Source organism: Pelophylax lessonae, assembly GCF_965119305.1.
Source record: "Pelophylax lessonae genome assembly, chromosome: 3".
NCBI classification, from domain to species: Eukaryota; Metazoa; Chordata; class Amphibia; order Anura; family Ranidae; genus Pelophylax; species Pelophylax lessonae.
The window spans coordinates 235,391,970-235,413,454 of record NC_138770.1 but is presented as its reverse complement, the minus strand read 5'-3'; the positions used below and the strand labels follow the sequence as shown (position 1 = coordinate 235,413,454).

The 21,485-nt window shown below is 41.9% G+C and overlaps 1 protein-coding gene across 1 annotated transcript in view; it reads left to right on the top strand.

Annotated features, from left to right (window-relative positions):
- Window positions 1-4,557: 4,557 nt before the first annotated feature.
- MINDY4B (MINDY family member 4B) overlaps window positions 4,558-21,485 on the top strand; it is a 115,997-nt gene continuing 99,069 nt past the window's right edge. Inside the window, exon 1 of the mRNA XM_082251521.1 lies at window positions 4,558-4,581. The gene's annotated coding sequence lies outside the window, so the exon portion shown is untranslated. The remainder of the gene's footprint in view (window positions 4,582-21,485) is intronic.

Genomic DNA, 21,485 nt, shown 5'->3' with positions numbered 1-21,485 from the left:
CCAGGTGGAACTGATTGCAGGAACCTGCTGAGAGACGCGCGCTGGTGGTCACTGGAACTACAGCTTTCAGCCCAGAGAACCACAGTGCCACCAGCAGGTGAACATGGTGCTGATATTTACTTTGCAAATCAATTACACATTGGGGGTTATTTACTAAAAGTGCATGGTGCAAAATCTGGTGCAGCTCTGCATAGTAACCAATTATCTTCCAGGTTTTATCGTCAAAGCTTAATTGAACAAGTTGAAGTTAGAAGTTGATTGGCTAACATGCGCAGGTGCACCATATTCTGAGTGCACCAGTTTTAGTAAATATCCTCCACTGTATCCATTGTCATCTATATATCCTTCAGTTTACATGTTTTCCACTGTCCCCTGTGCTCCTTGAATTTTGTTTACAGAGCTGCTGGTCGGGGGCTTTGTTGTTCCTTTGCGATGTACCTGTACCTCGCTGAGGAACTTCCTGGTTTACAGGCGCACATGCCCCCTGCCTCTTGTGCTGTGGTTGGACACACAGCACAAACTTATTAGCAGGTTTGCAGCCAATGATGTTGGCTGTGAACCTGCTAATGGTTGTGGCCGACCACAGCACAGACCTGTGTATTAGTAATCATAACCCTGATCTGGCTGTTTTTTCTCCCTAAAATTCATTTACTGTTCAGAGCTGAAATCATAAAGAAAATACAGCCAGCTAGCCTGTGAGTAAAATCAGCAAACATACACTTGTTAGGCACACAATTAACTCTTTGATTTCCCTCTTGATCACCCCTGTCACCCAGCCAGTGCCATTAGCACAGTGACAGTGTACATTATTATCATCGATCACTATATTAGTGTCACAAAGGACGTCAGATAGTGTCAGTTCATGTCCCTCCCAGCTAGTGTCAGTTAGCACCAGTCCCAGATTCACACTCACACTATAAGTAGCTAGTATAGTGTCTATCTGGATCCGTATCCTGGTCACGGTCAGATAGTGTCCCCAATAGTATAGTGTCCCCAAAAATGCAGTGTTAGCAGGATCAGCCCCAATCACTGCCAGCACTTGCAACATGTAGCAGAATACATTTTGGCCTAAATGTATGAAGAAATTTGATTTATTGGATATTTTTTATAACAGAAAGAAGAAAATATAGTTTTTTCAAATCTAATTTGTAAAATAAACTATAAAAACCAGTGGTGATCAAATACCACCAAAAGAAAGCTCTATTTGCATGATGAAGGGGGTAAAACCTTCTGGAGGTCAAGTGGTTAAAGTGTTAAAGCGGAGTTCCGGCCTCAAAATCGACTTTACACCATCTGCTTGCTGTAATGTAGCTGAAAAAGAATTGGATAATTATTTTTTTTTATTTACTTACGCACCGTCTCTTCCTGCTTGCATTGACTCCTGGGAGATGAACGTCATCGCTCCCAGGAGTCAATGCGCCTGCACCGGCCCCGCTCGTCACTTCCAGTGCAGGCGCATCATTCCCTGCTAAACAGCTTCTGGGCATGCCCAGAAGCTGTGCAGGGATGACGCGCCTGCACCGGAAGTGACGAGCGGGGCCGGTGCAGGGCATTCTGGGACTCAATGTCACCGAAGAGGACACCCAAGAGGATGCTCTGGCTTCAGCTGCCCACACCGGAGATGGCAGGGATGACGCGCCTGCACCGGAAGTGACGAGCAGGGCCGGTGCAAGGCATTCTGGGACTCAATGTCACTGAAGAGAACACCCAAGAGGATGCTCTGGCTTCAGCTGCCCACACCTGAGATGGCAGCGCTGGACAAGACATTTTCAAGGTAAGTATTTCTTCTAAAAGGTAAGTGAAACAGGGGACCGTTCAGAGGCTATCGTTGCTGAAATGCACTAGCCCTGACTGTCCTAGGGGTATTTTTATCGAAAAAAAAATTTGAGGCTGGAACTCTGCTTTAAGCTGGCCATACATACTGTAGGTAATTTTTTTCATTCAAAAAATGAGTTTATTCCCCCATCCACACTGCTCTATTGTATTCTGACAGTGGGTAGATCAGTACCACAACCTATTGCCCTTGGCGCTGATTGAGCAGCTAAATTCTGAAGTTGAACAGAAAATTGATCTGTAGATCGACTTCTGCTCAAAGGCAGTAGGCACATAGATTGAAATTCGGATGTTCCCTGCCGAACTGGACCAATTTCAATTCATCTATGGACAGCATTTGGTCTCCTTAACAGTAAAATATGTAAAGGTGAACTAACACTTTAGGTTTACACAAACAAGTTAGAGTAAACCATCCCTTATCTTACATGCAGACGAAAAAAAGAAAAAATACTGCTATCGCAAGAGCCCTAGGTTTGAGCATATTCTGCATAAAAAAAATTGGCTCTCAGCCTTTTGATTAGGAAACTACTGGTACGAAACACATCAAGGCAAGTGTCTGTGTACCAATGTATGATTTAATTGCAAATGTATACTTGATTAATGTTTTGCTGGACTGGGAGTCAAAGATTATTATAACACCATATGTATGCAGGTTTATATACACTATATATACATACATACAGTATATACACTATATTACCAAAAGTATTGGTATGACTGCCTTTACATGCCCATGAACTTTCATAGCATCCCAGTCTTAGTCGGTAGAGTTCAATTTCGAGTCCCCTCTTTGCAGCTTTAACAGCTTTAGCTCTTCTGGGAAGGCTTTCCACAAGGTTTAGGAATGTGTCTATGGGAATGTTTGACCATTCTTCCAGAAGCGCATTTGTGAGGTGAGGTACTGATGTTGGAGAGAAGGCCTGGCTCGCAGTCTGCGCTCAGATTCATTCCAAAGGTGTTCTATCGGGTCGAGGTCGGGACTCTGTACAGGCCAGTCAAGTTCCTCCACCCCAAACTCACTCATCCATGTCCTTATGGACCTTGCTTTGTGCACTGGTATGCAGTCATGTTGGAACAGGAAGAGGACATCACCAAACTGCTCCCACAAAGTTGGGAGCATGAAATTCTCCAAAATGCCTTGGTATGCGAGCGCCTTAAGATTTGCCTTCACTGTAACTAAGGGGCCTAGCCCAACCCCTGAAAAACAACCCCACACCATAATTCCCCTCCACTTATTGATTTGGACCAGTGCATAAAGCAAGGCCCATAAGGACATGGATGAGTGAGTTTGGGTTTGAGGGACTTGACTGGCCTGCACAGAGTCCTGACCTCGACCCGATAGAACACCTTTGGGAGGAATGCGAGCTTAGACTGCTAACCATGAATTCTCTCCAACATCAGTGCCTGACCTCATAAATATGCTTCTGGAAGATTGGTCAAACATTGCAATAGACACACTCCTAAACCTTGTGGACAGCCTTCCCAGAAGAGTTGAAACTGTTATAGGTGAAAAAGGTGGGCAAACTCAATATTGAACCCTACAGACCAAGAGTGGCATGCCATTAAAGCGGAGTTCCACCTAAAAAATAAAAAATGACATAAAAATACCCCCGGGACAGTCAGGGCTAGTACATTCCATAATGGATTGGCTCTGAACTGTCCCGGGTTGCACTTACCTGCAAGAAGAAATACTTACCTTGAAAATTTAAGGTGTGGGCAGCTTGAAGCCAGCGCGATCCTCTTCTGCGTCCTCTTCCGTCCCACGATGCACTGCACCGGCCCTGCCGTCACTTCCGGTGCCTGCGCGTCATCCCGGTGTGGGCAGCTGAAGCCAGAGCATCCTCTTGGGTGTCCTCTTCGGTGACATTGAGTCCCAGAATGCCCTACACCGGCCCCGCTCGTCACTTCCGGCGCAGGCGCGTCATCTCTGCACAGCTTCTGGGCATGCCCAGAAGCTGTTTAGAAGGGAATGACATGCCTGCACCGGAACTGGCGTCGGGGCCGGTGCAGGCGCATTGAGTCCTGGGAGCGATGACGTTCAGCTCCCAGGAATCATTGCAAGCCAGGAAGTGACGACGGGCCGTGGCCGCCAAGGGGAGGAAGAGGAAGTAAGGTAAGTATATTTTCTTCTAATCCAAGGTAAGTAAAAATAAAAAAAAAATGCGATTATCCATTTCTTTTTAAGGTGACCCGGACCAAGAAGATGGACAGAAGTGTAATTTTAGGGTGGAACTCCACTTAGTTCATGCGTGTGTAAAGGCAGGTGTCCTAATACTTTTGGCAATATAGTGTATATATTTATAAACACAGTCACACTTTATCTCTCTCTCCATCTCTCTCTCTCTCCCTCTCTCTCTCTCCCTCTCTCTAGTATACATGGAAATATATTTCAACAGAATCAGTTGTGTGGAAATTTAAACCAGTACTCCTTATAAAAGAAGTTGACCAGTCATCCTTGAACTGCTTGAACTGTATTTTGGCATGCTCAGTGATTTACACTAGCAAACAGAGGCAAAAATAATAGTTGAAGTATTTGTCTCCATAGTGATGGAGGGAGGTCATTTCCTTGTCACTCTCTAAACATAAGCAGGCTGTGCAGAGCCATCTCAGTACAGCGTTGTTAAACAATTCAAGGTCTTATCCCATGAAAAGACATACATTATAAAGCTAACCAAGCTAGAACTAAGACCAGATCTGGAGCGTATCTGGTGATGAATGAGACTGTCCACAGAAGACCCGGGAAACAGTGTAAGTTCACAACATACTTTTATTTAACTGCACCCTGCTTTTACTGCTGAAACTCTCTACATACTGCTTCTCATTGCACTAACTCAACCTAAATTTCTATACAGAAGCACAACATACCAGTATCAATGTAAGGGTTGACATTTACACTACAATCAGATTGCACAATCTCATTGAAAATGAGGACTAACCTATAAAATCCAATCAATTTCTATCCATTCACACAGGCACTACATTATCAGTTTAGGAACCAGGGATTTCTAGACCAACTATAACAGGTACTGGGGACACAGCCACCCTTCAAGGGCTCCTTTTGGCTTTTAAAGTTACACAATTCACATTGCTTCAGGTCTTGGGACCACGGCACAAAATCCAGGATCTTTACAGGTTATCATTATAGATATTATTTCTTTTCATAGTGGAAATCACCTTGATGCAACACACACACACCCGAACCCCTACCATGGCACTACCTGCATGGAGTTTGCATGTTATCCCTATGTCTGCATGGGTTTCCTGCCACGCTCCAAAGACATGCTGATAGGGTAACTGGCTCCTTTCCAAACTGGCCCTAATATACACTATGTTACCAAAAGCTTTTGGTTGCCTGTCTTTACACGCACATGAACTAATAGCATCCCAGTCTTAATCCGTAGAGTTCAATATTGAGTTGCCCCCCCTTCGCAGCTATAACAGCTTCAACTCTTCTGGGAAGGCTGTTAACAAGGTTTAGGAGTGTCTATGGGAATGTTCGACCATTCTTCCAGAAGCGCATTTGTGAGGTCAGGCACTGATGTGGATTAGAAGGCCTGGCTCTCAGTCTGTGCTATAATTCATCCCAAAAGGGTTCTATCAGGCTGAGGTCAGGTCTCTGTACAGTCTAGTTCCTTCACCCCATCCTCCCTCATCCATGCCTTTATGGACCTTGCTTTGTGCACTGGTCCAAATCATTTGGTGGAGGGGGGATTATGGTGTGGGGTTGTTTTTCAGGGGTTGGGCTTGGCCCCTTAGTTCCAGTGAAAGGAACTCTTAAACGTCAGCATACCAAGACATTGTGGGCAATTTCATGTTCCCAATTTTGTGGGAACAGTTTGGGGATGGTCTCTTCCTGTTCGAACATGACTGCACACCAGTGCACAACCAAGGTCCATAAAGACATGGATGAGCGAGTTTGGGGTGGAGGAACTTGACTGGCCTGCACAAAGTCCTGACTTCAACCCGATAGAACACCTTTGGGATGAATTAGAGCGGAAACTGCGAACTAGGCCTTCTCATCCAACATCAGTGTCTGACCTTACAAATGCGTTTCTGGAAGAATGGTCAAACATTCCCATAAATACACTGCTTAACCTTTTGGACAGCCTTACCAGAAGAGTTGAAGCTGTTAAAGCTGCAGAGGGTGGGCCAACTCAATGTTGAACCCTATAGACTAAAACTAGGATGCCATTACAGTTCATGTGCGTGTAAAGGCAGGTGCCCCAATACTTTTTGGTATTATATTGTATGTATGAATGTGGGTTTAGGGACTTTAGACTGTACGTTCCTTGAGGGCAGAGACCTGGGTGAATGTACAATATACAGTGGGTACGGAAAGTATTCAGACCCCCTTAAATTTTTCACTCTTTGTTATATTGCAGCCATTTGCTAAAATCATTTAAGTTCATTCTTCTTCCTCATGAATGTACACACAGCACCCCATACTGACAGAAAAACACAGAATTGTTGACATTGTTGCAGATTTATTAAAAAAGAAAAACTGAAATATCACATGGTCCTAAGTATTCAGACCCTTTGCTGTGACACTCATATATTTAACTCAGGTGCTTTCCATTTCTTCTGATCATCCTTGAGATGGTTCTACACCTTCATTTGAGTCCAGCTGTGTTTGATTATACTGATTGGACTTGATTAGGAAAGCCACACACCTGTCTATATAAGACCTTCCAGATCGCAATGAATGTCAGAGCAAATGAGAATCATGAGGTCAAAGGAACTGCCTGAAGAGCTCAGAGACAGAATTGTGGCAAGGCACAGATCTGGCCAAGGTTACAAAAAGATTTCTGCTGCACTTAAGGTTCCTAAGAGCACAGTGGCCTCCATAATCCTCAAATGGAAGACGTTTGGGACGACCAGAACCCTTCCTTGAGCTGGCCGTCCGGCCAAACTGAGCTATCGGGGGAGAAGAGCCTTGGTGAGAGAGGTAAAGAAGAACCCAAAGATCACTGTGGCTGAGCTCCAGAGATGCAGTCAGGAGATGGGAGAAAGTTGTAGAAAGTCAACCATCACTGCAGCCCTCCACCAGTCGGGGCTTTATGGCAGAGTGGCCCGACGGAAGTATACTTTGTATTTCAATGGCTATCTTTTTATTTAGAACATGTGACTAGCAGCAGAGGACTAGAAGCTCCTCCTGCTTATGTTTCCCTGCAGACAGGCTGGGAAAGAGCTGGGTCATGTGACAGCTGTATATGGATTAGGAAAAAGGTACTTAGATGTTATTTGTTTTTTTATGGAAAAATTTACAGTGGCATCATCCACATACAGAAAAAGAAGGGACAGTGTAAATTACACAGTGTGTGTTTAGTGTCACTTTAATACAGGGAATGCATTGGGTAAAAAACATTTTACCTTTAGAACCACTTAAATCAAGGCACAGGCAGACTCTGTGGAAGGTAGGCTGACCCTTGTTTTAGCAGATTTTGTTACTACTGTAAAACCAAACAATCATAAAACACATGGACTGTAATTTGAATTGCTCTATACTCAATTTTGTTTCAAGGCACTTGGCACTGTAAATGTACTTTAAAAGGGGCTTGATAAGAGTATAATTGAAAGACGTTCCTACACATTGCAAATGCGAAGCAAATGACAGATTATCTGTTGTGTTCCATCAGACAACATGCTTCATTATAACTATTAGCACATTCATCTAGAAGGGTCATGTCATCTGTGCAAGCACATTGGCTCCTTGGAGGAGAACAAGACAAGAGATAAACACTAGTTACATTTACATTTTCTTTCTTGATTGTCACATCATGGTTTTCCTATTCTAGCAGTAAATGTTTGTGATTTAGGCTCCTTTCACTTGGGCGCCTCTGCTAAGTGGAATCTGCTTGCTCAGCAGGGGATTGCTCCGCTGATTCCTGCTGAGCAGTGGGTGGTCACGTGACTGCAGAGCGGCGCTGTGAAAGGAGGTATTCAGGATTATAATTTTAAAAAATCTGACACACTTTAGATCTTCATAAAACACAGAGGATACAAATAATGGGGCTATGTATTGCAGCGGAAATAGCGGCAGGAGGAGTTGGGAGGGGCAGGGAGGAGATTGGCTCTCACTACACAGACTGAGCTGACAGGCAGAGAGGGAGGGGGAGACTGCGGGATGACAGAAGCACGTAAACTGACTAGGGTATCATGGATCAGCGGCCATGATTATGGTGGTCAGTTCACATAGGTGAACACAGGAACAGGCAGGATCAACCAGGTATTTTAGATAAAAGAAAGGGACAAATTACACTGCAACAGCACTATGCTGTCATTCATGCTTTAAAGGAACAGGTTAGAAGCTGATTGGTTACTATGCAGAGTTGCACCAGGTTCTGTGTTCACCAGTTTTAGTAAATCTCCCCCAGTGATAATATCAGATACAGGATCTCCCCTTCACACCTGAACGTTTAGTATTGTGTCTCCGTACTCCTGATTATTCTTATTGTTTGTAACTGTCCCTGTTCACATTTTAATGCTCAGCCGCGTGTAGCTTGATGCCCTACACTCAAAGAAGCGCAAGCTTTTTTTTTGCACCATAGACTTCAATTGGATTGTCTGCATATACATGTGTTTGTGCTTGAAGATCTGCTCACAGCTGTCACAAAGTACTAACGTAGCATGTCCACTATATTTATTTCCTGGGATTATCATCTAGTGGCCATAAAGTGGTATTTTCCTGAAATATCTCATGCTTAAGGCATTCCCACAGGAATTTTTTTATAACGACCCCAAAGTCCTAATTCAAAAACAGCCACAGAGCTTGTACTTTTACATACCAGTTTGGCAATGGTGGCTCAATCATTTCTGTCTCTACATGTTCACTTTAAATGTTACCTAAATATATGCAGCATAGCTCAATTTCTAATTGTATCTTTGAGGCTACATTCACACCTGAGCGTAGCGTTTTTCGCGCGTTTTTTACCGCGATTTTACCGCGATTTTTGCGGCGTTTTTTACAGCGATTTTACCGCGATTTTTACCGCGATTTTTGTGCAGGCGTTTTTAGATTGAATAGAGATCAATGGAAAACGCCTGTAATCTGCCCAAAAAGAAGCTCATGTACTTTTTTGAGCGTTGGGCGTTTTGTATACAGCGTCAAAACGCTCAGATGTGAACAGGGGCCATTGAAATGAATAGGATTTGTCTTGTTGGGCGTTTTGAGAGCTGATCCTAGAGCAGAAAAACGCCCCAAAAACGCCCCAAAACGCCTAGATGTGAACGGAGCCTAATACGTTTTCTTGGTTTTAATTAGATTTATTCAATTGATATACTGTATACAGGTACAGATTGACATATAGTACATAGGTATATTTTTCCTTATATGGACACCTCAATTGGTCACTTTTGATTTTATAGCCTAAAGCCTCGTACACACGCGTCGAAATTCGGCCGGTAATTTTTATCCGACGACCAATCTGCCGATTTTCGGCTTGTTAGTATGATGCTTCCGACAACCGACTCCGACTTTTCGTCCGAAAAATTCTGGTGTGCAGGCTATAAAATTTTTGTCCTCCGTCAAAACACGTCCGATTTTCGTGCAGTCAGTACAGATTTCGACAGGGAAAAATCTAATGAGCAGGTCACTCGGCGATCGTCGGGGGAGAGGGAGAAAGTCAGGCGGCTTGTGTAAACAAGCTGCCTGTCATTCTCCTCGGTGTAAAAACACTGATCACACGGTTCTACTATTTAGAACCGTTGATCAGTGTCCTTACACCTCAAGCCACAGCCAATCACAGTAAGAATCACGCCCCTAGGGACACACACAGCCCCTCCCTCTCAAATAAAGTTAACCCCTTCACTACCAGTGTATTTTTACAGTAACAGTGCATATGTATAGCACTGATTACTGTAGTAATGTCACTGGTAACCCCAAAAGTGTCAAAAATGTCAGTCAAGGGTCCGATCTGTCCGCCACAATGTCGCAGTACCGCAAAAAAATCGCAGATCGCCGCCATTACGCGTTAAAAAAAAAACAACAAATATGACAAAAATCTTTCCCTTTGTTAGTAAACGCGATAACTTTTGCGCAAACCAATAAAAATACGCTTTTTGCGATTTTTTTTTAACAAACATATGTAGCATAAAACAAATTGGCCAAAAATGTTAAAAAATTTGGATTTTTACATTTTTTTGAGGGGGAATTTCATATAAAAAAATGTGAAAAATATTGTTATTTTTGCAAAATTTACGCTCTTTTTTTGTTTATAGCGCAAAAAGTAAAAAGCGCACAGGTGATCAAATACCACCAAAAGAAAGCTCTGTTTGTGGGAAAAAAAGGACGTCAAATTCATTTAGGTACAGCGTCGCACGACCGCGCAATTGTCCGTTAAAGTCACGCAGTGCCGAATCGCAGAATACCCCCTGGTCGTTTAGCAGCCAAATCCTCCGGGGCTTAAGTGGTTAAGCTACGAGGGGCAGAGCGAAACCCATTGGTGGCATGGCCTGGTTGAAGCCCAGGCTGAGGCTGCCATTTATCGCCCCACACACAGGTCCGTCATGTGATGTGTGGCTCATGGATTTCTTTACCTGAAATAGCTGCAACTTGGAGCCTGGACAAGCTCCTTTCCAGCCAGCACTCACATCGGTGTAGCCTAGACTTTACCTCATAACTAAGCAGCGCCCACATTTTGCTAATGGCTCAATTATCAATACACAAGAGATCAATTTCCGAAGTTTTATGATTATGTGTTTTTCTTTACCCTTGCATATCCTTCACATTCATGATATTGGGGATTCCAACTTTTAACAAAATATGTTGTTCTACTTACAAATAAAATCTCTACTTCCTAAACTGTGCTCCTGGCTTCTTTTGTTTTTACCCATCTGGAGGGCAAAACGTTCTGCTCTGCTAGTCCAATTCAAAGCAACAAATACAAAATGATAATTGGTGGGTACAAAGTGCAGAATCATGTAGAAGTTTAACAATCACCTTTTGTGACCAAACATTGTCACTCTTTGTGTCATCTTTATAACAGAGTCTTTGCTTGTTCCTAGCAAAAGCGTGTGGGTAATTTTTTTTCCAAAACACAAGATATAAAATTCAATGGCAAATAAAAGACTGTCAAAGAAAACTATATTTTTAACAATATACAGTATGGCATCATAACTTGGAAATTATTGAAATAAAACTAAAAGTTGTCATTAGGTGACCAAATGACCACCCTAACATTTGTCTATGGCGTTCATCGGCATGTCATTTAGGAACAAGACGCATTAATTAGATGTTAATAATTTAATGCAATGGCTTGTGTCTGTTAGCTAGCTGGATACTTTGTTACTTGCTTCTTTGTTTTCTAGTAATACAAATCTTTGTTGAAATCCAAAACTTTCTGTCTGTTTACTGCTGATGCCGAGATCTGGTATGAGCAAATGAGCATTGAAACGTCTTCATGGTGGAAAAACTGAAATCTTGAATTTTGCTTGGAAGTTACCTACACTTGACCTTCAACAACCTTGAGCCAGCCCATGCTTCATGGCACTTTTAAGTAAATAATTTGTAATTCTATTTTGTAATTAACCTTTATTTTATGATGTATGGTTCACTCTCACACATGACCTTCTTCCCTGACATGTATTCCTTGACACATGATATGTGAACTTTATATTGGATGAAAAGCATAAGTGCAGCTTTTTATTTAGACTAGGTGAGTGCAGACGTCAGTGTTTAGTCCACATCAACACCCTGATTCTCATTATAGGCAGTCCCCGAGTTACAGACATCCGACTTACATATGACTCATACTTACAAACAGAGGGAGACAATAGGAAGTGAGAAGAAATCTACACCTAGAAAGGGAAATTCACTCCTTATCATGGGAAAAAGGTGTCTCCACTGAAGCTTTATCACCAATCCCTGTGTCCACGACAACCCTAAATTTTCAAAATCCAGTTGTCGCAGGAATAGAAAGTGAGACAAAATCTTCTGAAAAGGGACACCGACAGAAAAACAAATGTTACAGGGGTGTTAACCCTTTCCAATGCTATCCAAAAAAAAGGAAACTTTTTTTTTTAATCGATAATTTTTATTGATTTATCAAAAGAATTGTAAAGAAACATAAACAATTGTGCTAAATACAGAAAGCAAAATACAAAGTTTGAATAACAGGTGCACAATACAAAGGGCAAAAAGATAAAAGAAAGGACCATAACATTCCAGTACAGTTAGAAGCAGTCACAATTACATTACGTTAACCCTTTCCAATGCTATCCAAAAAAAAGTAAACTTTTTTTTTTAATCGATAATTTTTATTGATTTATCAAAAGAATTGTAAAGAAATATAAACAATTGTGCTAAATACAGAAAGCAAAATACAAAGTTTGAATAACAGGTGCACAATACAAAGGGCAGAAAGATAAAAGAAAGGACCATAACATTCCAGTACAGTTAGAAGCAGTCACAATTACATTACGTAATAACAATGGGAGAATTTCACATTATTCATTTTCCATATACTCCATGACTTGGCAAAGGTGGTGTATTGCAGGGCGTTAAAGGCACTCAAAGGAATCGTTTTGGTCTACCATCTTCATCATGTCAGAGAGGTTGGGGGTTAGTTTCGATTTCCAGTTTCGCACTATTAAGGTACGGGCTGCAAGCAGAATATGGGTAACCACGGGATGGAGCTCAGGTGGGTATAAATCTATTCCAATGTTGAGTATAGCTAATGCCTGGTCAGGTTTACTTAGGATCCCAGTATACTTGGCGAGTAGTTGGAAGACTTGTTTCCAAAAGCTGGTGTGATTGGGGCATCCCCAGAGGATTGTCCACAGCTGCGCCAGCATAAGGGGGATAGGGAAGGAGAGAAATTGACTACTCTAGCTTGGGTATAATACCATCTATTGGTCATTTCTAGAGCCAGCTCAGAGTGGTTAGTGCAGTGGGAGGCTTTAAGAATTTATTTTCTGGCAGTTTGCCATTGAGATGGGGTAATAGTGATATGGAGGTCTCGTTCCCATAGTAGCGTTGGTTTTACTAAACATGAGTTTATCTTGGAGGATAGAGTAGAAAAGAGAGATACCCCTGGTTTTGGGGTTAGGTTCGGTGAGGAAGCTCCAGGTTTTAGAAGGGAGATTTAGTTTAGGTGGGGGATGTTTAGCTAGGTAATGGAGTATTCTATGGCACGTAAATCTTATTTGGGTAGGAGTAATGTATTTTTGTTCCAGTTCTTCAAGCTTGTTGTATTAGAGCTTTGTGGATGGAATTAGGGACTCAAGTATATGTATGGGGCGAAGGGGGGTGATGAACTCTTTTTCCCAGTTTTAGGGGAAGCCTGCATTGGTAATGGTAGGGGTGAGAGTTCTATTTTTCTCCAGCTGTCACTTAGGAGGAACAGATATAGGTCCCTGTTGGATGTGTGGGATGCTTCTACTCTACTCATCAGTGTTTGAGTTGGTCTCATACCGTAGCCCAGTAGTAGTCTTTTATATCCGGGAGGCCTGCACCACCTACAGATTTGTGTTTGATCAAGTTTGACTGTGGGCATCTAGCCCTTTTCCCTTGTAAACATTTTTTTTTTGGCTGGAGTTACACTTAAAAAATTTACCTGTTCCAACTTGCATACAAATTCACCTTAAGAACAAACCTACAGAACATATCCTGTTTGTAACCTGGGGACTGCCTGTACTGTAACAACCTCACCTGGGGACTGCCTGTACTGTAACAACCTCAATAGAAACTAAAGCCTAGTACACACGCAATTTTCGCCGGCCGGTCGTCCATCTTTTGTCCAGAGTGGTGTTTTGTTGGTTGGAATGTGCCTAGACTGAACACGAATTTTCCCGCACGACAAAATTCTACTTCAGAAGTGATGTCATGTGTTGGTTTGCTTTCTTTGTGTTCTTTCTTCTCTGAGCATGCCCAGTCTTGCTCATAAGATTTTTCCCTGTCAAAATCTGTACTGACTGCATGAAAATCGGACGTGTTTTGACGGAGGACAAAAATTTTATAGCCTGCACACCAGAAATTTTTCGTCCGAAAAGTCGGTTGTCGGAAGCATCATACTAACAAGCCGAAAATTGGCGGATCGGTCGTCGGACGAAAATTCCCGGCCGAATTTAGACGCGTGTGTACGTGGCTAAAGAATATATTTTCCAGCACGCCACGAATCTTCAGTGCAAACGGTTTTTATTTCAGCATGATCACATCACAAGCAAGAAAGCTTTGTAGTTCCTTCTTCTAGCCCCTACACCACTACTATGTTGTGCTGGTGGCTGATGGATAAACCACAGAGCAAACTAATATCTACAACACAGTGAAGATTGGCAGTGGAAAAGGAAATTATTAATTTCTACAGAGTTTTTTCAAAAAGTCACAGTCTAATTTAGTGTGTATCCTAAATCACTAAAATATCGGCCCATGCATGAAATGAATTTTCAGATTATAATAAATCTTTGATCCTCTCTTTTTTTTTTAATATTATTTTTTAAGTGAGAATGCAAATGACAATAAGAGTGGCCACAACATCTGGTCAATAAAACAAGATAATAATAGCAATGTATATTGTGTTAATACAGCTTGGGGACGAGCTAGCAGCGCTGGGCCTAGGAGTGAATGGTAGGGAAGCACTTGGATGGATGGCAGCCGGACTAGTAGTTAAGATGTAGAGGAAAATGGGGGAGGCATCAGTCAATAGATTAAAAAAACATATTATGGGTTAAGTAGGGGTTAGATGTCAATGGGAGGGTCATTGGTTAACCACTTCTGGACCGGAGGGATTTGTCCCCTTAATGACCAGGCCATTTTTTGCAATTCAGCACTGCATTAATTTAACGGACAATTGCGCAGCCATTCGATATTGTACCCAAATAAAATTGATTTTCTTTTTTTCCTACAAATAGAGCTTTATTTTGGTGGTATTTGATCACCTCTGCGATTTTTATTTTTTGGGCTATAAACAAAAAAAGAGGGATGATTCTGAAAACAAAACAATATTTTTCATTTTCTGCTATATAACATTCCCAAAAAAAATGTAAAAATCAAAACTTTTTAACATTTTAGGCCAATTTGTTTTCTGCTACATATTCTTTGTAAAAAAAATTACAATAAGCGTATTTTGATTGGTTTGTGCAAAAGTTATCGCGTCTACAAACTGCGGGAAAGATTTACGTCATTTTTATTTTTATTTTTTTTTACTATTAATGGCGGCTATCTGCAATTTTTAGCGGGACTGCGACATTGCAGCGGACAGATTGGACCCCTGAATGACATTTCTGACACTTTTGGGGGGACCTGTGACATTACTACAGTAATCAGTGCTAAAAATATGCACTGTTATTATAATAATGACACTGGCAGGGAAGGGGTTAATACTGTCGGTGATGAAGGGGTTAAATGTGAGCCTAGGGGAGTGATTCTAACTGTAATGGGGTGGGGCTTGTGAAATGATCATAGAGACCTGTTATCCTATATAGAAGGATCACAGGAGCTCTGTGATCATTCCAGAGAGAAGAACGGTCAGCTATGTTTACAACACCTGCCCCGTGCATCGGAGTCTCCGCTGCCGAGTAGGGGCAGGTGTGCCCTAGCTGCAGGTGCGCGACCGGCGTATAGACTGTATAAGTATAACTGTGGCGGGCGGTCCTTAACCGGTTAATAATATAGTTTGGTACCACTAGGTGCATTGGAAGCATTGTGCTATAGAGTGTTGAGTACCTAAGGGCAAGGTTTGAATAAAGGATTCCCAAGTCTCCCAAACCAGTGTTACTGGCTGGATCACCAGGTGTAAAGAAATTTAAAAAAAAAGCCTAAAAAAAAAAAAAACTACTGCAGCCACCACATTTAACAGTGCTTGTGCTGTCTAACCTGTCCCTCTCTGAGCTGTAAAAAAAACCTGGCTGATCCTGCCTATATAAACTGACCACGGTAATCATGGCTGCTGATCAATGATTACTTTAAACAGGTTACGTGCCTCCATCATCCCGCTGCTCTCCTCTCACCCCCTCCCTCCCTGCCTGTCAGCTTCTGTGTGTTGTGAGTTGTCTCCTCCACCCCTCCCCTCCCCTCCTGGCACTATTAGTAGCTGGCAGTAAAGTTAACTAAATATTCTGCTAAGACTCCTCAGTTCTACTGTGATCCTACACCGTGCACATGATTTTTCAAAATTGTCCATGTAAATACCTTTTTTCAGTAAGTGTCAGGGTGCCAGGAATCCAGACCACACGTGGATGCAGGTAAAATAAAGCAGTTTATTGGAGCAAACAACAATAAACACACAGCAAGGGTGAGGAAGTGAGACCAGGAACAAGCCGGGGTCAAGTCCGGAAGCGGGTAGTCATCCAACCGGGAGTCGAGTCCAGAAGCGGGTAGTCTGCCGATGACAGGACACCTGCCGATGCCGAATCGTCTGTGATTGTAGGTTCGAGAGCCAGGAGAGTCATCAGTTCAGCCAGGTCATACGCAAAGGAATATGGGGAACAAAAGACTGCTAGCAGAGATGCACCTTGGAGCACAAACAGAAGGGCAAGAACTGCAACCCATCAGGTTACAGATATAGTCAGGTGTGCAGCATCATCACTGTGCGACACCCAGGCAGCAGGCAAGTGATGATGCAATCAGATTTTATAAGAGGTAGCAGTCTGCATATGTCCAAGATGGCTGCCAACAGGAGGGCAAGGTAAGACCTTTACAGGTTCTGGCTGGTCACGTGACCTCCGGGCGATCTCCTCTCCGGATCTAAGGGCTACAGCAGAAGGAGTAGCCCTTAGATCCCATCAGGTTACAGATATAGTCAGGTGTGCAGCATCATCACTGTGCGACACCCAGGCAGCAGGCAAGTGATGATGCAATCAGATTTTATAAGAGGTAGCAGTCTGCATATGTCCAAGATGGCTGCCAACAGGAGGGCAAGGTAAGACCTTTACAGGTTCTGGCTGGTCACGTGACCTCTGGGCGATCTCCTCTCCGGATCTAAGGGCTACAGCAGAAGTGGAGAGCACAGCGGTCACGTGACTTCTCGGCTGCCTTCAGAATGGTTCTTGGCCCCTCCCACTGTGACCCTTGGATCGGTTGGAGGAGACCGGCCGGGGGTCACGTGACCGACCAGAAGCGATCTGAAAAAAGGTATTTACAAGGAGAATTTTGAAAAATCATGTACGCAGTGAAGAATCACTCTGTAGAACACAGGGGTTGGCAGGAATAGTTATTTAACTTTAGAGAAAATGGAAAAACACTTTAGGGAAGGAGAAGGCTGCACACGCCAAACAGGTATTGAAAAATAGGAGTCGTTCCCAAAGGGTTTTTTTGGCAGCAAATGACCGTAGAAACAGATGTATTATAAAAAATATTATTTTATTAAACAATTCATTAAAAAGTTTTTCCACATGGGGTTAAAAAATATGAGCTCTGGTTACAATGCTTAAAAATACCATCCAATATGACAAAGAAGGGTAGAGCAAATATATTCATTGATTACAGTATCACTACCAAAATCTGGTATGTTGACGCGTTTCGACGCAATATAGTCGTGATCTTCTTAGGGGGATTGTGATATCTATGAGATACATTATACCGTTAGAATTACAACACAAACCATATAAAGTTGTCCATGTGGACACAGCAGGTATATTTACCGCTAATGGATGGAGAAACATCCTTCAACCAATGACTTTGGTCCAGATTATTGCCTCAGAGCCCCCAGGGCAGATTCAAGGGAGGGCTGGCTTGCTCAGGATCATGCTTGAGGTAACCTACGAGGTGGAAGGGAGGCGCACTTGCAAACACATTACCCATGATATACCATATGAAAAAATAATGGGAAGTGACTATTAGTCAGGGTGGTCTAAGGAGTGCATCTGAGGTGGTCAAGGTCCATGAAATCCTCAAAGAGAAAAAAAAAGAGTTTGGAGTGTGAACAAAGTGGTCAAAAAGGAACTGTGGTGATAGTAAGTGATTACTAGGAAGTGTTACAGTGATATGGTAAAATGACAGTTTTACTTGAAAAACAAATCACTGTGGCTTGATTGGTAAGTATACTGTGTGATTACAGGAAAAATGAATTGTCTGACAGCAATACTATCAAAATATATGTGATGATGGAGCACAACACAGTGCACACTGAAAAAAACAAAATAATGAAAAAGCGTGGTAAAAAGGGAAGTGGAAGGTGAATTATAATAATAAAAATTTGATTCCAATATTGATATACACATAAGTATTGTTGTAATTTGTCTGCATAAGGTCAGGCCAGTTTGTTTGACCCCGATTTAAATTTTGGGGGGGGGGACCATAAAATAGCCATAAAGTGGAGAAAAAAAATCAAAAACCACAAAGGTTTCTACTTACATTGACCATCACAGATGCCCTCAATACCACAACCTCTCTTCACTGAGCCCAAGGAAGTGTCAGATGTATACCATGGGGAGGGGTTTATATAGTCCCTCATGGAATCTAAATTAGAGAATAATGTAGGAATGAGGTGCAGGTGCCTCTCAGACCTCTCTGTGTGGTACCCGAGGCCGTACATGGCATGTGCTAACCTTTGTTGCCAGCGTTTTAGACATTAAGGCCCCTTTCACACTAGCGGACCATTCAGATCCTCCTGTTAGTTTTTCAGGCGGATCTGAATGGATGCCCCATGCATCTCTATGGGGCATCGGATGTCAGCGGAGACATGTCCGCTGACATCTGATCCGGTCCGTCAAATCGGGACGGATGAAAACCCTATTTTCCATCTGTTCAGCGGATGGGATCGGATGAGAACGGACAGGCGGTCCATTTTCTTTCGATTCCCCTATAGAGAACAGCAGGGACCTGACAGCTCTGTCTCCGCACACAGCATGGAGACAGAGCTGCCATCTGCCTGCTCAGCGGGGGATCGGCGGATCAACCTCCCGCTGAGAAAAACGGAGTCCGCCGACAGACTCCCATGTGCGAAAGGGGCCTAATGGCTGTGTGTTGAGTTATTTTGAGGGGACAGCAATTTTACACTATTATACAAACTGTACACTCACTACTTTACATTGTAGCAAAGTGTAATTTTTTCAGTGTTGTCACATGAAAAGATATAATAAAATATTTACAAAAATGTACAGACAAGTATGGCCTACTGCAGAAAAATTGTATACATAATTTCAAGTGAACTAGATATGTAAATGATTATACAGCTCATATTTTTTCAACTCCAATGTTTTAAGAATGAGGGGGAAGGGTGTTTAACTACCCAAAAAAGTACTGAAAATGGAAAAACACATTAGGGATAGGGAAGGAGAAGGCTGCACACCGCAAACACCTATTAAAAATAGGAGTAGTTTCCCCCAGGGTTTTTTTGGCAGCAAATGACTGTAGAAACAGATGTATTATAAAAATAGTATAGTTATTTAACTTTACAACCACTTTAAGTGCAATATATTCCATTTTGTTTTTGAGTATATTACTATTTTAATTCAACCTCTCAACATCAGTTTTGGGAAGAGCAGGCCTTTAATGAATAAATGTAGCAAAAATGTAGTGTTTTTTAGGCCTCACGTCTATCACATCGACTGTAAAACCAGACAGGTTTCTGAAACGTTACAGTCCAGGCAAAACAGAAGAGTCAGAGTACCAGTGAAATTTATTTAGGCTTCATATTACCACACATTTAGATGATTTCATTACATAGAACCTGCTGAATGATAACAGTGAATAGGAAGTGTAATATAAGAAGTCATTAGTGTGGAGATCATTGTTAATATGTTTTTGTACTTAGCTGCTATTATCACAGCTCTGACAGATTCGAACAAAAGCTAGGCCACAGGTATTTATTAAAGGTTTGGCAGCCAGGGAGCAAAGCTTTTCTGGTAAACTTTGTTACTCGCCAACGATTTTTTAATTGGATAGTATAAGATTGCGGAGGGAAGGCATAGAACCTGTCAGGTTTTACTGATGTCTGCCTCCCTGTTATGGACATTACCGTATCTCACACTTGCTATTCTGGGGACTACTGCAACTGGGACCTGAAAGTAAGTGAAAGACAACAGTAAAACCTAAAATAGAATCAGATTGTTCCCATACAATACTTTTAAGTGCACATGTGCCCAAATTATGGACATTAAACTATTACATATTTTAAACAAGCAATAAAGGAGCTTTACACAAGCCATCACTCACCAGCTGCTTTCATACTTGCCAACTGTCCCATTTTTACCGGGACAGTCCCAGCAAATAGGAGCCTGTCCCGGGTAATTTACATTGTCCTGGGAATGTACTTATTTACACTTTTTCCTAAATGTACTTATTTACTTTTTGCACTTTATTTATATTTACATATTAAATGTTTTCTATGGTCACACCTGAGCACATGTGACACTTTAGAATTGCAGGGAATTGTGATGAGAATTTTAAACTTTAGGCAGAAGTAGTGCAGCTGAATGGGAGAATTATTCCAACTCTGCTACTTTGGCCTCAAGTTTAAAATTTCCCTTTCAATTTCCTGTAATTCTTTCTTTATTGAGTAGACCCTATAATCTGATGATAAGTAGGCGGAGATTAATTATGTAGACTGGGCGGAGCTTCAGGGAAGTGGGTGTGGTAAGTAATTGATAGCAGTGCTCCAAAGTGTCCCTGGGAATTTTTTTCAAATGTTGGCAACTATGTGCTTTTAATGTGAAATTATTATTCTGAGAGATCACAAAGACTATAACATGGGTTAGAAACATCTGCAAAATGTTCACAACAGAGGGCTGGCAGAATGCCAAAATTCTACTCTAAGGCCTCATGTACACTGCTACTTGTAAACGGACGTTTAGGAGCAGTTGTGCGTTTTTTTTCAGAAGCCCCTGAACCCTCCTCTATGTTATCTTATCTGTCCATGTACACTGAGTTGTTTACCGTCATTTAGAGGCAGTTGAGTTCAGTGTCGTTTTTTGGAAAGCAATTATTTGCGTTAAGGATGTTCAGAACGTGTGTTTACTGGCGTTTCAAACGCAAAACGCGACCAAACACAACCGAACGCGGTCACCCGCGTTTAGCGCTTGCGTTTTTACTGTTTAAAGGGGAATGATTTTTTGACCTCTAAAAACGGATCTGAGCGCAAACGCCCGCTAAATGCTGCTAAACGCGGCATGAAAACGCGACACAATGGACATTTTAAACATCCTTTATATAGCTGTTAAATTCCAGTGTTCAAAGGACTTTTGAAAACGTCCCGTGTACATTAAGCCTTATAGAAGGAAGTTTCTTTTCTGTTTTGTGAACCTTGGAAATACATTTCTCCACAATGCCTATAGTTATAGAGATTATTGTAACTTGCTTTATAGTACTTCTTATTGCAGTTTACTAGTCCTAAGATGTGGGTTTTCATTAGTTTCCTTTTTTTCAGACATTTTTCTCTTTATTTTCACCTAGTGATTCTGCCAATAATACACTTCTTGTCCGCAGGTGACAATGCTCACTCACTGTACTATATCTATAGAGGAGCAGTATTTTCATCATAAGACAGAAGTGTAAAAAATAATAATAAACATGATCTGGAGTATAAGTAATGACTCAACCTCCATCCCTAGTATACATATAAATTAAAGAGGAACAAGGGTTGTGGGACTTTGAGTGAGGTTGGTCATTAGTAGATATCAATTAGATGGAAGATGTAAAATATTGAATAATTTGTTTAATATTTCATAAAGAGTACAAAAAATAGACATACACAAATCAAAGACTAAACATGAAGTAT